A 17,803-nucleotide genomic window follows, 5' to 3' on the forward strand; every position below is an offset into this window, starting at 1 on the left:
GATGAAGGCATAATGATACAACAGGCATAATTTTCAGAGAGAAATAATATCTTTAATTAGGTTCAGGGAGCTAAGAAAATGGACAAGTTCAGAATTCCATTTTCTTTATCAAACCTGTATACCAGCCATCATGCTATGTTATGACACAACAATCTCACAAAGTGTAAAGGGTGTTAGCACATGATTTGAGGTTTTGTTAGAGAGATCCTTCCTGTGCTAGAAAAAATTTTAATGCATTAGAAGCCAAAGTTTTATGGGCTTTGGGCTCCTATAGGTAAAGTTTCTGGAGGAGACCTAAAACTATATATTGACCATTTAGTGTCAATTAAAGATGCCTTAATACCATTTCAGGAATGTTAGTGGTTAGATTTTGCTACAGTTCCACAGTGGCTTACCACACTGTAGCTTTGGTCAAAAGAATTACTCCTTTTTTTCTATCTCCCAGAGTGACTCTATTATCTACCTCTTTCTGATGGGATTGTTGATCTATTTGGTATGAAGAGTGTTCTCATACAGCATGCTTGACTTTCTCCAAAGCTTTTGACTTAGTACTGATAGGATTTGGCTGCATTTCAGGGTAGGCATTTTTGTAATGTCCCATTACCTTGTCAAGTCCAGTCCTAACTTATGATGATCAAAAGAGAACACCCAGTTGAGTTCTTGGAAGGTCCCTTCCCAGTCATTTATCTCTCCTTCCACAAGACACAGAAGGAGACCAACCAGGTCTGAAGGGTCCTTTTGGACCCGTCAGTATTGTTTGAATTAAAAGGCTGTATCAAAAGTTGTATTACCAATAAATCTCATTTCTTTGTTAAGTCATGCTAGGAAGGATCTCCAGAGACTACTTCTTGCTCCAATATAATTTCCTATTTTCTTCAGCAAACAAAATAATAAAATAGGGTTTTGAATTATTGCTTTGTAATAAAGATTAATGAAATAATAAATAATGAAGAAAGCAAGATTCCATCATGGAGTGACTGTAATCATCTGAGCATGTTGTCTTCCAACAAACAGAGTTTAAAGGCTGCTGACTAAGAAGGTAAGGTATTCCCACATGCTGTGAGACTGTGTCTTGGAAATTCAGAGAAGTGAGATGTTGTAAATAACCATCCCAGCAAGAGCTCTTAGTGCCCCCATTTCCAAGAATATGTAAGAAAGGCATTACTGGGAGACAAGCTTAGATGTGAGGTTTGAGAGTTACAATGCTCAGACATGTAAGGAAAAATGCCATTTCCTCTGCCTGTTTGTTTTCAGACGCCCTAAGTAATATGAAATATCAGATTAGATGATCTAATAGGTTCTTAAGGACTCATGTCCTGTGAAACAGCTGCTTCTTCCCATTCACCATTTATAAATGCAATATTGGATAGCTGCATTCTAACTAGCATGATGGCACTGTGACCCAGTGGGCTTCAGAATAGGCACACTGGTGTCAGCCTGAAGTAATGCAGTTGTAGCTGCAGTTTGTACAGAATTTTTGGAATACCTCAGGATAAAAGGCGCTATACAAATGTAGGTCACTGTTATTAAATGCCTTGCAAATCGTTTATAATGCCTTTAAGTATCAGAACAGCCATACCACATCAATAATCCCTGCACATGTGTTTACTTTATTTTAGAGTTTGCCACAGTTCACTATAAATGGCTTAGATATATTCAGTAATTCAGTTATAATGAAATGTACAAGCCTTCAATGAACGTATGTGTTACAACTGGCCTCTGATGTAAATGCTTTGCCAATTATATGTACATTAGTGATGACTGTAGCAGGCTTGTAAATACTCTTTGTAATTCTTTGGCCTCTATTCTCCCATCCCTTACATAAGCTTTATAGTGGTGTGTAATTCTAGATTTGCAGATTTAAGGCCAGGAGGGACCATTAGGTCATCTGGCCTTTTGGAGTAACAGGCCAGAGAACCTCATCTGATTGCCTGAGCAATGAGTCCAAGAGCCTTTTTGTTTGACTAAAGCATATCTTCCACTCTGCATGTCTGCATGAAGACCTTCAGACATTAAAACTTAATTAGTTGGCCTCAGAGCTTTACTTCAGTTATTAACCATCCTCACAGTGTTGGCTTCTTCCCTTACTGTATCCTACATTACATCTTTGAACAGAGCTGAAGATCCAGTGAGGAGAGCATCACCTTAGTTTTGAGCCTCAGCTGAGATAGTTTCAGACTCTAACCTACATGAAGTTTTAGGGGGAAAATAAGCTTGAATTAATTCTTGCTAAACCTTTTTTTCAACAGACCTCCAGATGTTCTTTCCATTTTCTTTCCCATAATGGATAAATTCTTTTCAGAGAAGCTGTGTGAGAGCCATATGCCATTTCAAATTCATTTTCAGCCTTTGAGTACATTACTGGAAGAACTCCTCTCAGAATTTTAAGGCTTGTACATCCAGAAGAGATGCCAGATTTTCCAGGCTGGGCATCTCTTTAGGTATATAGATGAAATCAATACAGATTTGAAGAATCCAATTATGCATAAAGGTTGGTAAATAGGAGATGAAGAGCTTGAAAAATCTTCTCAATTTGTGTGGATGTATCTTTTGGAAAATACAACTTTATTCTGATTTATGTGGTTCTTGGCAATTCTTTGTAGTCACTAGATACCAGACTCACTGGAAAGTTGTAAATGTCCCCCTTTCCACCCACTGCCATACAAGTTTCTCACAATCATGATGTTTATATCTTTGGACACTTCACCTGATGGCTGGTACAAATCTTTTTACTCTTCTCTGGTCTATTAAGCACTGTCAGAAAGCCTGCAGTTTTCCACCAGTATGGTTTTATCATCTGCCAAATTCACAGATGCTATCATTACATGGGGTGAAGAAGGAAGATGGGGAGTCTGGATCTAAACGTGGTTTCATGTTTTGTAAAATCTTATTTTACTCAGATTGATTTTGCAGTCTGAGGAGAAGTAAAAATACAACCTATATGTGAGGGGCAGACAGAGAAGCAAGTGACAGGTAGAAGGCATTCAGGTGGTAGATGGTTCCTCGGAGTTTTGTGCCAGAACAAGGCACAGTAATGGGGAATTGCAGTCTGATAATTTAAGCAGAAACTGGTCATGACTGAGAGCCCATAATAATTATTATGTTAATGAAAGCAAAAGGCAGGAGAGGTCTCTATTCTCTTGACAGATAGGGATATGCTAATCAGGCCTATATCTACTATTGCAATTTCTTTAGAATAAAAATGCACAATTGAGACAATGTGCATTTTTGATTGCTCTATTAGCACAAAATAAAAATGCACCTAAATTTTAGTGTTTTTATTATTACACTTAGGAACGTTTACTCACTGAAGGTAAAGTGCTTTGAGAAGGAAAACATACTTCCTCACACGGGTTGCTTCCCATATTTGGAGTATGACTGTTTAAATTGTAGCTCAGCAGAAATATTTTGATTCTGTGGGGCACCAGCAGCTCAGCAACAGTGCTGCCTTTCACATCCAGTTCTTAAGTGTAACAGATCATTTAGACCCTGGGTTGGCTAGGCTCACATAAACCAGGTTTACAAAGAGTTATAAAAGCTTGGCTTTCCTCCTTCCTTCTCCCCCACATTCCAGATTTTCCCCTTATAATTTTACCACAAGGCAATGCAGTCAAGCTTTTCTTGGATCATATGAATGTAGATCAATAAATATCAGTTGCAGAATGGGAATCTACACACAGGCATGTGCTAGAAGGATGAAATAGTTATGTTAGTTTAAAGGCACTTCAAAGTTTGTTTTGTTTTATATTTTCAGGGCACAATGCCTATGTTATATAGGTACCAAGCAGAAGTTGGAGAGGAAGAGGAAATTTCTTTCTGAAAAAGCAGCAATGCTGGAATGTGCTGTGGAGACTCAGATTGTTTTTCAGCTCTAGAGACATGTATGGTAAGCAAAATGATGTTATCTCTGTCTGGATGAGGGTACTACACATTATGGAATAACCTACACTTCAGCTGTTATCACATAGTTATTGTCTGTAGATAGATGCGAAGCATTTATGGGAACAAGATGTCTGGTTCTATGACAGCATATCAAAATCATTATGGCAATTTTTTTCTGCCAGTGCTTTGACAATGAGTCAGCCTCCACCAGAGACCTTGTCCTCCCCCCACTCATACCCCTCTTGCAAGAGATAAATAACTTTGTCAGCTCTGAAGTGAGAATCAGAGTGATATTCAACCATTTGCAGAAGAACAGTAAACGATTAAGCAGTATTTAGCAGAACCAAATGGTCCCAACATTTATGCCAGCCATTTTCATCTTCCTACAGTATCTCAAACACAGGAGCTAGGTCAGTGAGTTTTAGATCAAGACTGTGCTCCATTATAGTGTATGGAGCAACTCAGCTAAAGTCACGATTCTGTCACTTAACTGACCATCACTGTATTCCAGGATAGAATTTCTAAAGAGTTACACTTTCTCAACAAAGGATTTGGATCTTTGCATGGAAATTCCTGTGGAAGGCCAGCATAGTTACTTGTCCTTTTGATTGTGTTATGATGGAAGAATTGCTGCAATGAGACCAAAGGCAGAGGCTGCAGGGCATTGCACCTTTGCAATTAGTTAGCTCCTATGAAGTGCAAAAGGTTGGACTGGCATTGTATAGAAGTATGCTGAATCAGCAATGATGATGGCAGCCTATGAAGCTTGGTAAATAGAGAAAATCAAGCATGTGGCTTGGGATGAGCTGTTGTAGAGGCAATTGTTTCCTGTACAAAAAACTGCTAATTTCATAATGGTTTGCTTTGAAAGAAACAAGATGCAAGATTTAGCAGATAAGAATCATAACAATGAGATTTCACTTAGCTACCTCCTGCAGGCCTGTTGCAAGAGTCTAAGCAATCACCTTCTTTCTTTGTGCTGCCATGTCTTAATTTATAAGCTGAGAAGTATGAACTCCCAGGGTGTTGTTTTTAATTTTTTTAAAGTTAGAAGCAATCACTGTATTCATCTTGCCCACCTTCCTACATAAAGCAACCATAGAATTCCAGCTACAAATTATCACTCTTACAAAGTACTGTGCAATCCCTGGCCAGCTGCAGCTGCATTCATGATGAACTGCACACTGATGCAGCTTCTTTTCATTCACATGGCAAGGAGCAACACAGCATCTTGCTTGGACAGAAAAGGCTGAGTAGTTTCTTTTGGAATTCCTGATATACCTCTCCCACAAAGTATGACACACAAAAGTAATTGTATGACTTTTCATATAGAAAGCAACATCTCTTTTATCAGGAATAACTTTTTGTGAAAAGGCTCTTTTCATTAATTACCAAGCTTTAGTCATATAAAAATGTTGTCAAAATATATTTTCTCCCTTCTTTATTAGCTTCACTGTGAGTAAAATTATTTTTGCTTGAACTTAAATAATTCATATATAGTCATGTAATATCTATATTTATATGCAGACATTCATGGCTTTCTAAGTGCACAATCTTATATATCTGTAAGTCAATCAGAGATAGTGTCTCTTGGTCTGTCACAAACACACACACACACACACACACACACACACACACACACGTTGAAAACCTGAAAATTTAGCACTGCACTGTAAACTCAGTGAGACAGACCTCATCCTAATGAAGGCCGAATTGGATCTTCAGAGCCCAGTCCTGATGATTTGCATGAGGCCTTCCATGAACAGAATGTGTTTGTGTGTAAATTAATGCTTAGAGTTAGCTGTGCAACCAGACTGGATGCTTTCAATAAAGCTGCTGATTCTGTGTAATGATTCACAGTAATAGTGACCCTTGGTGCATTAATATCAAGTTCCCCACATTCTATGGCACAGTACCTTGATGAAGCAGAATTGAGAAATCTGGCTTTCAGCTCCATAGGCATATGGCAATCTGTTGTTAATAGACAAAGTCAACATCTAGATATTGCTAAATGTCATTTTGGGGTACCTTGCTTTTTTATTAAGTCCAGAAGATGCCTTTGATTTGAAAAGCTTCCAACTGAGCATGATTTACAAAACAATTTAATTTTTGTTCTTCTGATATGTGAAAACATGACAGTTTGAATAAAGGATTTCAGAAGAAAGGGGTGCTTAAATTAATTTTAAAATAATATTAGATCCAACTCCTTTTTTCCTCTTTATGTTCTGCTTATGTCACAGAGCAGGTACACAGACCTTATTAGTGTTTTCAAGTCATGTGGGGAGGATAGGTCCAGTGCAAACCCTTCTGAACCTCATTTCTGTGGTCTGTAGAGAATGTAGCAACAGTGAGGGGCTCACACCCAGCACAGAGGAGTCTGAACAACAGACATTTTTTGGAGACTGGCAAATGCCTGTCCTAGCAGCTAGTAGGCTGGTTTGCCTTGAGTTTGGTCCAAATACAGGTTGGTAGGTTGCAGCTACACCCAGTTAGAAGCATCACATTTGCTTATAAACCAAGGACCTCAAAGAATTTTCCAAATGTTAGTCAGTTAAGCATTGTACCATGTGCCATACTTACCTCTAATGTAAGTAAATATCAATGGATATATTTTAAAATTGGGCAGATTTTAATTCCCTGAAAGTACTTTGTAAACCTAGGATCAAGCACTATCAGAGCTGAGGAGAAACCTTGGGATTTGTAACAATATGCTGCAGGTATTGGCTTTACATCTTTGCCAGAATCCAATAGCAGCAATATGAGAGGCACCACATCAACCTCTGAGGCAGTCTCTGAGTAATGCCTTTGTTTTTCTCTAGCTGCATCTGCAAAAAGCATATGCTTGTTCCCTCCATGAGATAAAAATAATAGAATGGGATTATTCTATTCCTCATCTCTGTCAGGCAATATAGTACTTGGTAAAAGACATGGAAAAAATAAAAAGGACACCATGAATAAGGAAAGCATGCTCAAGTCTGACAGCACAAGTCCCAGAATGCAAGGAAATTTGTGCAAAGTGTGTCGCTTATACAAGTTAGCAACTGGGAGAGCTGCCGTAGAGATTTGCAAGGAGCAGTTCTGACTCTGGGCAAAACAGATGTAGTTGCTTTGTCTTGTTCACATCTGACTTGAGATACAGTGTGTGAATTTTGTACTGAGATATACAAAATGCTCAGGAGCTTCTACCAGCTGAGATCAATGTAAGTAACTGGGGCAAAGATAATTTGAGAGAGCACAGACAGGTCAAAGGTTGAAAACTCACATTTTTGCCCTTTGTATTCCAGTACTGTTATTACTGACAGGACAGCAGCTGCTGCATAAAATGGCAGTAGCACAGATTGGGTGTCATCCATATTTTCAGAAGACAATCTTTAGAAATGTCATTACTCTATATCAGACTTCCCAGGTATTTTGTTGCAAGAGATGTGTCTATTTATACAAGCACACGTCTGCAATTCCTGAAGATATTTTGCTCGATAAAGTCCTCATTAATTATAAATTGACCTAGTTCCAATGACAAATTTATAGCATGTAAGGCTATATTATTTAAATTAAGATCTTTAAATTGAGATAATTTAATATAGAAATTAAGATTGATAAAAAAAAACCTTGATCCACCTGATCAAAATATGCCATTTCCAACAGTTTAGTGAATCATAGGTTTGGGAATTGCTGTGGACATCACTAAGCAAAATGCCTGGCTTGTGATACACATTTAAAGCTGTTGGTTTATATTTAGTGAAATACAAAAATTTGGCAAGTGCATTTAAGTCAGGAAACATAATCCAAATGGAGGCTTGGGTATTATTTACTCAGAATTTTCAATGAATATTCTTTCAGGAGTGTGAATTTCAGAGGTAAATACACGATCCGCAATTTCAGAAACAGGGATATAGCCACATTTTCATGTTTTAATTCGCTGAGTAGTACTTTCTGAGTCAATTATGCTGCATGTATTGTCATGAAATAAAACCAACAAATTTTAAGAATGTTGAATATGAAAACTGGATATAGGTAAGCTGGGACCCAGAAACAGAGCAATGACTTAATTTGAACGGTATGTCAGTTCACTGGCTGGCATCACAACAGTTCAGTGACGACACTGTTGGAATACTGTGGCTTTCTCTTTTCATCTTTTAATATGTCTGTATTTGTATGCCAATGTCATGCTATATTACAGCAGCACTGTAGGAGTCAGTTAAAACTCAGCTCCTAGTGATAAGAAGTATTTTAGAAAAAGAAAATAATGAGAGCAGTCAATGCTCTGCAGAGCTTGCTGTCTATAACCGCAGATGTACAGCCTGTGGTAACCTCCAACACTCCACTGACATCACTGGGAGAATTAAAAATGTGTTAGTTCTCATTGCAGTCCATCTTACCTAACCTCTTATGTAAGTAAAACAGAGAGGCCATGTATTTTGCTGAGTAGAGACAGCAGGCTGAATTGGGACCCCAGAGATGGTTACATGGATCAGTTGTTCAGGATTGTACCAAGCCCTTTTCCTGCCCCATCATGATCAAGTAACTTTCTTGTGGCAACCACAGTAATTCCCTGCAGGGGGGAGGGATATTAAGAAAGTATGTTTTGAGTCTCTTAATGTAATTTAGCAGCAGGAAACTAGGAAGGAGTGCCAGAACTATGTGAATAGCCAGTTCTTTGTGCAGCACTTGCAAATGCTCCACCTAGGCCACAGCAGGGCAATTGCTGATTCGTATAAATTTATTACCAAGAAGTGTTTGTCTACAAGTACGTTCCACACCTGATTTAAGGCTTTTCATTTAAATGTGACTTATGTAATAGTAAATTTACAGTTTAAATGTGGTTAATGAAAATTAGTATTTTATTCACTGGAAACAATTTCATGCCAAGAATGTTTCTCCCCCCAAGGCCAAGTAAATCTTTCAGGTGACAGTGTTGTCAGCACCTCTTAGCACTGAATGTAGTACATAGCACTTTTTTGCACCTGAGTACTGTGGAAGAGTCCTTGTTATAGTTCTGTGGTAATCCAGCCATGAAAACATTTCACTGTAATAAATATTCACTTAGGCCAAGTCTGTAAGGATTAAAAATAACTACTTAAGCATAGTGAAGAGATGGTATCTGTATTGAAGAACTTGTGTTAAGGGAATGATCTAGACTGATGATATCCAAAAGCACAGAGACCTCTATCAGGTCATGCCTCTATTCAGTGGCTGTTTCATTCCATAGTGAGAGTAAGTCAGCCATTTAATCATGTTGTTTCTTCCCTCTATCATATTGGTTACATGAATATATTAACAATACTTAGTCACAGAAGATTAATGAAGTAGTTTAGGTTGCAGATACCACATGATGCATGGTTAAGAAAAACCCTACCACCAAAACAACAACAAACCCCCCAGTCTTCACTTGTGTACTTAAAAAATAGTTAAAAATATCAAGATAAATTTACCCATCTGCTGCCCTCCAATAAAACACATCAGGGATGAATTTGGCCCCTTTTTATTCAATTTGTCCTCAATTTGCTAAGCTCATTAATTTTCTCTTGTTTTACTCTCTGTTAACTGAGAAGCAGCAGCCTCTTTGCAATAGGCATTAGAAGCAGGAAATCTCAGGGTATGTTTCTAATTGCCAGAGTTTCTTTCCCTTTTTCTGCTGTTTCTGTTCTTAAGGAAGTACAAGGGGATTCATGATGTGCCACTAGGGAAACAGTAAAGAGTATCAAGGTCAGGGTGAAAACCACACAAGAAGCAGGAAGAGATGCTTGCAGTTAGGTTCATGACCTTTGTATTTTTTTCTCATTGTCCAGGAGAGGGAGGAAGGGGGTTAGAGAAGGAGATATAGGAAGTTAACATTAGAGCAGATGTATACATAACCCCTGTTAGAAAACATCAGAGTTAGGGAGCTCATGCTGAAGCTGCTAAAAATTGTAGGGTTCTTACTGCTGAACATCTGGGAAAAACAGATGCATGTCTGGACTTTGTTTCCCAACAGCTAAGATAGTTCCAATAGGTAGATGTCAAAGCCCAGGTTTCAGAAAGAGAACTGAACAATAGAAAATAATTGAAGTATGTTTGATTATTAAAAAAGAATCACTTAAAGCAAAACAATACACTTTACAGCTAGAAAACTGAAGTTCTTACCAAATATAGTAATTTAAGATGTTCATAAAATCTGGCCTTAATGAGTCTTGAAATCTTCATTAAGATAGAATCATAGAATTATTTAGGTTGGAAAAGACATTTGAGACATCTCTTTTCCTGTCTTTCTCTTTGTGTTCTGACTTGGATGTAGTAATATACACGTTCTCCTCCACAAATACATGAAGGGAAAACTGTGACCATGTCAGAGTGCCAATCAATTTTGTCTGTGCTTGCTGAGGTCTCAAACATTTCAGTTTAGGCACATTTCTGAAGAACATAGGATCCTTCTTTCCAGTGCCTTGGGGAACAGTTTTAATGCATCACCACAAAGTGAGATGGTAAAAAATCTGATGCAAAAATCAAGCACAGTCTTTGCCTGTTTCATTTCATATGGAACTGCATAGCATTTTTTAGTACTCTTAAGACAAGACTATAAAACTCAGTGGCTCTGAGGCAGTGGGTAATGGATCACTGCAACCAAAAGATGCCTGTAGAATGAATATAAAACTTCTGATGGTTTTTTGTGAGGTTGGAAAGAATGAGAAGTCTTTTTGAGTGGTGCACCAGAAAAGTTGCTACACTAGGTGTGTAGGTGATCTCCACCTCCATATTAAAGCTGCCCATTACATGGTCACCTAAATTATACTCTGAGCCACACTTCCAATGATAGTAAAAAATGCCAAGAAGCTACAAAGACTTCAGCCAAGTACAAAACTAACACTGTGAATTGCAGCAACTTAACTTTTCCAACCACAATCAACAGAAGAATAATGTGTAAAATGATGAGTGGAAAGAATAGCTAAAATATTGGTGTTCTGACTGAGTAGCTGTTCATCTACCAGCTTATTCTATATGCAGTTAAGACACTCCAGAACTTAGATGTCTTTTGAAACTATGTATGATATTCTCTGGTGTTTTGCACGAACAAAAGTGTTTTAAATCTGTTTATAAGACTTTTAACGTTGTAATATCCAAGACAGTGACTCTTCTGTGTGTCAGGGATCTCGCAGTAGTCATCTATTGATAGAACAAACAGAGTCCCTGGGAATTCCAGTTTATGTCTGGATGGGATGCTGTTGGCATCACTGGGGAGTCAGACAATTAGACCAGGCTTTATTTGCCTTTCTTCTATATGACATTGAAGGGATATTAGTGAAAAATCAATTCAATTTCTTGTATACCAATGATAAGGCATAATTGTCTCTACTGGATGATCAGAAGCTGTGAGAATATCACCAAACGTGCCTGCAATTAGTACTTACCAAGACTATTTGAAGTTTGGTGTGATTGGATGCTGGAAACAGGAAAAATTGTTTTATTGAACAAAGAAAGAAAATACAATGCAGAAAAAACCCAGTAAGTTTTGTTTTTGTAAGCACTCTTGAGGGTAATGATTCTGTTTGAGGTATTGCTAAGCTTCCTGGGGCGAGCTGGTGTCAGGACATCTTTTCTAAACCAAGAAGATGATGTCCAGAGGTTTCTTGTTGACATCAGAGAAGCCAGAAGTCTGGCTGATGGATTTCTAGGAGTCAACAAAACAATAATAGCTTCATCTAGACTTTGGGAGCATGAAGCCCTTCCCAAAATAGGAGTTTGCCTGTATTCTGGGCTTTACCAGATCTGAATATCAGAACACGATCTGCAAGCAGAGAGGGATGGACCAATTGTAGTATATCATCACATTATATACTCATCTAGGGAATTGCCAAGATGGAAACAATTGCTTACTCATACTTACTCTCTGAGAAATTCCTTAAGATCTACAGATACAGGTGATCCATTATTGCTTCCTTTGCAAATTTATTCTTTGTCAGTTTCAGGCTTCCAGCAATGGTCTTTGTATATGCAGCTGCCTTAGTGCTTCAATTTTCTGTACACCTTTGAATATTTAAATTTTGTTCTAGTGCAGATATAAATGAATTTATAAAATACTGTAATTCATCCCAAAATAGGAGTTTTTTTCCCTCATTAAAGGTCTGCTTCTATGCTTCTTGTTCTAAATTGTTTTCAACTTGCATTCAAATGTCCCATCAATCTTAGTATAGATTCAGAGAAAATAAGTCTGTTGAAAAATTAATAACTGTATTTTTTGGTTGAGAGTATATTATTTTTTATTGATAAAATATAAATTTCTGTAAACAAAGATAAGTTACTTATGAGCACCTGCATAAAGCTAATTAGTCTTGAACCAAAGACATAAGGATTGGGATAAACACCTGGTTGTTTCTTTTAACTGTACCCTGAAAATTATTATATTCTTATGTCTTACAGAAATCTCTGTTAACAGTAAAGGGAACATGTTCAAATACTTGGGAGCCATGTCTACATCCGGAAAACTTTCAGACATTGCCATTTTTATCAGTGGTGGCTGAGCCCAGCAAAAATAGCAGTAAAAAGAGTCCCTGAAAGCTTCATCTACTCGTAAACATTGCCAGGAAGTGTTCCTCAGCATCAGAACTGTTCTCTGTGCTAGTGGCTTTTTAGAAAAGTTCTTGGCATAGTTTCACCTCCATCAGCTGGAGTTCTCCTACAGAGTTCATGAATGGTTTAAGAGTTAGCAGTTAGCAATGAAGGGTTCCAATGTGGCCCCCCTGTAACAGGAACATGGAACAGGACTGTTGAGAGTAGCACCAAAGAACGCATTCAGGTGTGTGTTAGCCCTCTTACACCAGCCACACACCGGCTGAATCTCAGTAGCAGCAAGTTTGCCTGAAGGGCAGTTTAGGGAGATTGTGCCTACAGTTCAAGAGACCAGGCTGGCAGAGCACCAAAGACCAGGGTCTGAGTCATTGAGAGGTATCCACCAACTTTCACTAACTTGCTACCTCACCTTGCCTATAGCCTTCAGAGCCTGCAGGATAATCTTATTGTGAAGAGCACACTGCTGAGATATTTTGGATCACTTTCTTAAGGGTGAAAGTTCTTGTTTACCCACGGAACACTCACAGTTTAGGAAATTGCCAGCATTTCCTCTGCAGAGCCTTGCCAGCATCACTTAAACTGGAATAACTGCTTCTAGAGTAATAAAGCCTAATGTAGTTTCCATGGCTGATTCACTGGCAGGCATCTTGATGGAGAACTATCAGTTATGCTACTTAAAATGATGATTTTTTTTTAGTCAGTTGGAATCTCTGCATCTGGTGCAGAAGTTAATATATTATGATAAGGCCACCTAGGTGAAGCCCCTGGTTCTTGCTTGTGTTCACCCTTAGTCTGCCCGGAGCTCTGTTCCATTGCTGGTCTTTTAAGTTGCTTGGTTGAGATTTAGCACTAAATGAAAGTTCATATCATAATTTCTGGCACTGTAACAAATGAGATCCTGAGGGAGAGAAGAGACAACATGTATCTCTCTTCTCCTATACTCACAAAGCTGATGGGTACTCCCACAGTGCTTGGGAGGTGGCTGAGTTACTCTCTGCCATCAGAAGCTTTGCACTGCAGAGGTGAAAGAAATTACAAGTTCTGACTTTCAAAATGTACAGTCAGAAATGTGTGGGCACAGAATTCAGAGAAGAAAGAGGGCGATGGTCAGCTGTGAACTACTTAAAGCCAAGAAGTTGCTGCTCTGTGGGGTTCCATTGGGAAGGCAGCACTGGAAGATAAGAAAAGTGCCAAATGGAAAGGAAAAGGGACAAAAATTTCACTTTGTAGGAGTCAGAGAGCAAACAAGCTTGCCAGAGAGGATAAAACAGGGAGATGACAGGGAATGGTGACTAATGGAATAACTAGAAATGGCAATTGCATGAATGACCCATATGATAGAGACCAGCAATGACGTGCTGTGTGTTTTCAGGAGCAGCTGTCAGTAGCACCCAGTAGAAAATGAAGCTAGACGAACTGTTAGCTTCATGCTAGTGACAAGTGCTCAGACTTCAGACCGCCTGGAACTTCTCTGGCAAAGGACACTGATTGGCTCCCAGGCTGCTGCTGAGGAGGCCAAGGACTGAATGCTCCTTTCCCTCTTGGGGTGGTCTTGCTGGTCTGAGGCAGCTGCGTGTGTGGCAGAGACCCTCTCCTTGCCATGGCTTGTCTTGTACCTATTCTGCAGACAGAAGGCCTCTGTCTGCAGACTTGTTAAACTGGCATCTTCTATCAGCAGTAGAGTCATTAAAAGAAACGTGTAGGAAGGGAGAGTTTATTTTGCCGATGCTCTTTATTTTGATCATACAAAGAAAATGACAATTTTTATATAGAAGCCATTAGGGATGCAGGAGGCATCGGTTCCTAGCTCTGGGGTTCTTTCTTTTAAACAGACTGTGGCAATGCAAATACAGCCCGTCATGATATTTATATCTTTAATTCTTGCATTCACCACATTACTAACACGCTGATGGGTCCCTTGTTCTTCATTTGTCTATTTCCTTAAACTTTCTGCCCTCTTTTTTATTATTATTATTTTTTCTGTCATGTGTGCAGTTCTTGAAGGTCAATCAGACGTCACGGATAGAGCCATTCTGTTCATGAGCTTGCAAGCAACTTGTTTATGAATGAAGAAGGCTTTGTGAACTTCCAGGGACATGCTGAGCTTTTTTATAAATCTACCAGTGGGACAAGGAGCTTGGGAAAGTAAGGCCTCTTACGGATACAGAAAACAGAGGCACTCTGCCAAAAAACCTAGGCCGACATTCCAGTTTGTCAGAATCTTGTCCAAGTAACAAGTTTCTAGAAAACAGATCAGGTATCTGCATATCCAGGGCTCAAGCTGACCATATGTGAGCACAGGGCAGTATGTATGCTAGGACACTGCCATAGCAAATGCTTAAAATGTGACCATAAACGTGTCATAACATAAGCAGGTCAGGAATACCAGAGCTCCATGGAATAGAAAGCAGGATAAACACACCTTAAAGAAAAAAAACCTAACCCTTGGGAGTGTACTAGTACTTTTTTAAAGGCAGAGCATGCAACCGATTCTTAGATATTTTAGCCATCAGTAGAACAATTAGAAGCAATTGGTTTGAATATCTTGGATTCTATTTGAATCTCAGATTCTGAGGCTTCTTACATGTATAGCATTCCTACTGCATGCAGCTGGAGAAAGAGGAGAGGAACCAGTAGACTCTTTTACCTGGCCTAAGTTTGCTTTTCTTTAATTTAAAATTTAGGTGCCAACACAGTTGAAGCCAGCTGCATCCTTTTTACTGGAATTTTCATTGTTGTGCTCATCCCAGTTCCTTCAGTGAAATACTGATCTCCTTCCTGAAAGCAGTTCTAGGAGCACACATCAAAGTAAGGCAGTGGTGGGCAAGCAGAGGTCTGAGCCAAACCTCAGCATCCTTCCATGACAGTTGGCTCTGCAGCCCTTGGAGACTACATGTAGTCTTCTTCCAAATGTCTTTGGAGATTTTTTTAAACAATGATAATAAGGACAAAACCTGAACAAAACAAGCCAGTAACGCCCAAAGCTCTATCCACCAAACAGCCAGAGTAGTTTGAGAATGCTTGCTGACATGAAAGGAACAGTGATTTGTGAAAAATTTGGTTACAGATACTTCTTGCTTGTTTATCACTCCAAGAGTCAGATTTGCTCTGACTTCCCTTTCCCATATCATCATCATCATTATTATCATCATTATCACATCATCATCACTTTTCTTCTCATGGTCCTCATTTCCTTGTCCACGTGCCCTTGTCTCTTGGGGTATTTCTAGTTCTATGCATGATTTTCTTTTTTTGTTTTAGTCAGGCTATTTTCATGTGTGGATGTGGCAGTTTAGGGACATGGTTTAGAGCTGGAATTGGCAGATTTAGGTTTATGATTGGACTTGCTGATCATTAAGGTCTTTTTCAACCAAAATGATTCTGTAGTTTTATAAGTCTGTGATTCTATGTCTCATGACATCTGGGCACAATTAAGCCCTGTAGATAAAAAGGGAATGTTTCCTTTAATCTCAGATTTGATGTTTTAGCCAGTAGAATAAACCAGCAATTTTGGCCAGCTCCTGAATCCCTTGTTTGAAATATGCTCACCACAGCTCCACCTCATTATTGTGTATAGGCAAACCTTCATTTTTGCCTCCAATGACTTTGGGTTTGGCCAACTTTTAATTGGTTTAGGGAGAAAGATAAGGCTCATCTCTGACATGAGAAACTCAGTGTATTTCAAATCTATTTTCAGCAGAACCTTCTGAAAAAAGAGTAGTAAGAATATATTTAACATGCACAAAGCAGTATCTCTCACTAATTTCATTGTTGGAAACATCTAATCTTTTGCAGCACAATGTGCAAAATAAAATAATAATTCTCTGGCAGACATTTAGCATGTGAAATTTATTTTCTAATAGCCAATTTTAGCATAGTCCTGTAAGTATGAAAAAAAAAGTTAGGTATTGATATGCCTAATGGCTGTAAGACATTTGGTACTGGTCACCTTGTACAGCTTAGAGTAAAAAAACTGCTTTGAAATACTGTCTTTGTTTTGATATTTCAGAATATTTTAGAAGTGCAAATTAAATCTCCCATGCTCCAGCTGTACTCAGAGCGGGTGTAGTTTTTCCTCTAGGTATCTAGCCTGTCCTATATCCAAAATATGAAGTTCATTTCAAGATGAGCTATTTCCTCAGCTGGGATTGAAGGCCTTGCCAAAGCTGGAGATAAAAAAAACGCCAATCAAAATCAGATAAAAGTTTAGAGGGGCTGAAGAATACCTGAGCTGTACTTTTAGAAGATCTATAGCTGTTTTCTTGAGAGCAAACAACCATACGACTGAGCAACTGAATCAGGAAGGAAGTTGTGTTCTGTATAGGCAGGAGGGTGGAAGAAAGAATAGGGACTATTATATATGTATTGTCTTGAATGTACTCCTCAGAATTAACAAACCTAAAATATTCTTGTAGAGACAATAAACACTGGAGGCCATTGAGTGCTACTTTCAAGATGGAAGAAAGTCAGTTGGAAATCAACTCAGAAGATCAAATCACCATGTGAATTACTGCATGTGTTTTGACTGACAAAGGAAGACTGATGCCAAATTAGTGACCCCTGCAAACTTACCTTGGAGGGCTGGGGGAGAAAATCCTGATCTATACAGTTACTGTACCAAGTGTAAACATTCACCTGCTTTCCATAAATTAAGCCTCACTGGTACCCACTTAGCAACTCCAGCTGGCCTTAAGGTGAGACCTGAATTGTGGAGTGACAATTTTGTATTTTGTGCCTTATCTGATACCAAAGTTTCTCTTGCTGCAAAGGCCCAGCCTTATGACTCTGATACTAAGAATTCCTTCTGCTCTGAAACTTCCCATATAAGGATTTAATAAAGAAAGAGGATTTTTGTTTATGCCAAAATCTGTTCTGCTGTTTGGAAGCCATTAGAAAACGTTACGGTCACTAATTCATTCAGTATTTTTTGACAAAATATTGGCATGGTTTAGACCTTGCTGGTTTTCATAGACAAAGTCAGCACCACAGTTTGTTTTCATTCGTTACAAAGGCTTTGCAGCACATGTGATAAAACCCCTTCTTCCTCTGCTTATCTCCTATGAGCTTAAAGTACAGATGGCCAAGTTTTCTTAGACACGTGCCTAGATTCAGAAGGGGCAGGCTCTAATAATCCTAATAATCACAAAAGCCTCTCCTTCCATTTCTGTCAGTTCCCACTCAATCCTGGCTTTAAAACTCCTTGACTGGTGAGCTGCCCAGTGCACTGCAATTGTCTCCCTGCCTTGTAAGGGGCAGAAGGACGTTCAGCCCATCTTGCAGCAGCCAGAGCAGGAAGTTCTCCTGCCAGCTATAATGCAACTAAAAGCCTTCAGTATGGTAGCTAGGAGACCTGAGCTTTCCCTAGCTGTAGACATAA

The 17,803-nt window shown here is 38.8% G+C and overlaps 1 protein-coding gene across 2 annotated transcripts in view; it reads left to right on the top strand.

Annotated features, from left to right (window-relative positions):
* The window catches only part of MAPK8 (mitogen-activated protein kinase 8), a 242,209-nt gene that overhangs the window by 62,352 nt on the left and 162,054 nt on the right, over positions 1-17,803 (top strand). For both annotated transcript variants that reach the window (XM_088169082.1, XM_088169083.1), the window contains exon 2: positions 3,755-3,886. The gene's annotated coding sequence lies outside the window, so the exon portion shown is untranslated. The remainder of the gene's footprint in view (positions 1-3,754; positions 3,887-17,803) is intronic.

This window comes from Sturnus vulgaris, chromosome 8 (genome assembly GCF_052056855.1).
Source record: "Sturnus vulgaris isolate bStuVul1 chromosome 8, bStuVul1.hap1, whole genome shotgun sequence".
Lineage (NCBI taxonomy): Eukaryota > Metazoa > Chordata > Aves > Passeriformes > Sturnidae > Sturnus > Sturnus vulgaris.